This window comes from Micropterus dolomieu, linkage group LG15, assembly GCF_021292245.1.
Source record: "Micropterus dolomieu isolate WLL.071019.BEF.003 ecotype Adirondacks linkage group LG15, ASM2129224v1, whole genome shotgun sequence".
NCBI lineage: Eukaryota > Metazoa > Chordata > Actinopteri > Centrarchiformes > Centrarchidae > Micropterus > Micropterus dolomieu.
The window spans coordinates 21,098,954-21,100,077 of NC_060164.1; positions in this window are offsets into that span (position 1 = coordinate 21,098,954).

A 1,124-nucleotide genomic window follows, 5' to 3' on the forward strand; every position below is an offset into this window, starting at 1 on the left:
CCCCCCCCCCACACACACACACACACACACACACACACACACACACACACACACACACACACACAGTCTCTCTTTCACACTCACCATTTATCACACGCACACACTCTAAGACAAGGGCAGCGTTTGAAAGTGTCCTTCTATTAAATTGTAATTTGGAGGTCATACAAGGCAGGAGGCAATGATACAGGATCAGCGGTGTATAAGCTTTCATTATATGTAGGTTACCGTGTATAGAAGATGGGATCATGCTCTCTCTTTCATCGTCAGGTTGGGAGATGTGTGTGTGTGTGTGTGTGTGTGTGTGCGCGCGCGTGGGTGGTGGGGATGTGAAGAAATACTTCAGTTTAATGCTTATTAGTGTGGACTGTCATTGCACAAGGCTCATCTTTTTAAAACAAGCATAACATGAAAGCAACCCAACTCTGGCTTACTCAAGCGAACGTGCCCCCCCCCCCCCTCGCGCGCACACGTGCACGCGTATAGCCTTACACGGACAGCACATATGGAGGTTGGGTGTGTGTGGTGTTGTGTGTGTGTTGGGGTGGGGGGCGCTGGGTGCAGGCTGTGATCTCTCGCCTTGTGCACACCGAGTGGACAGAGGGCTGAGCAGCTTAAATGGAGCCCCAGCACCTGTGTTTTCTAACGCCGTTCTCAGGCCTTCTTAGCATGGGCTGCAGCACTGATATACGCACTGAGAACAGTGCTGTGAACACGCAGACAATGTACACACCATTTGGCCCACATCATATGGAGGTTTATCTTCAAAAATGAAGCTACACTGAATAATTAAACTGAAATCCCCCATACTAAAGGTTTCCAATCTTGTTTTTGTGAAAGATTATTATTAACCATCTTATTCGCCAGCGTTTAACCAAGTGTACCTAATCAAAGTCAATCTACTTGACCACAATTACAATAAGAAATCATAACTTGATATTATATAGGAGGTCATTTAAAAGTTCAAGTGAATATAAAGTAGGCTATCTCTTCTGCAATCCAGTTTAAAAGCATATAAATTGGCCTAATAAATGCCACCTCAGCCGTGTCTTTATTTGTATTCTCCAGGCTTGTTTCGTCTCAAAACCTTTCTGGTCTCATTCATTTTGTTAATACTCTCAGACATC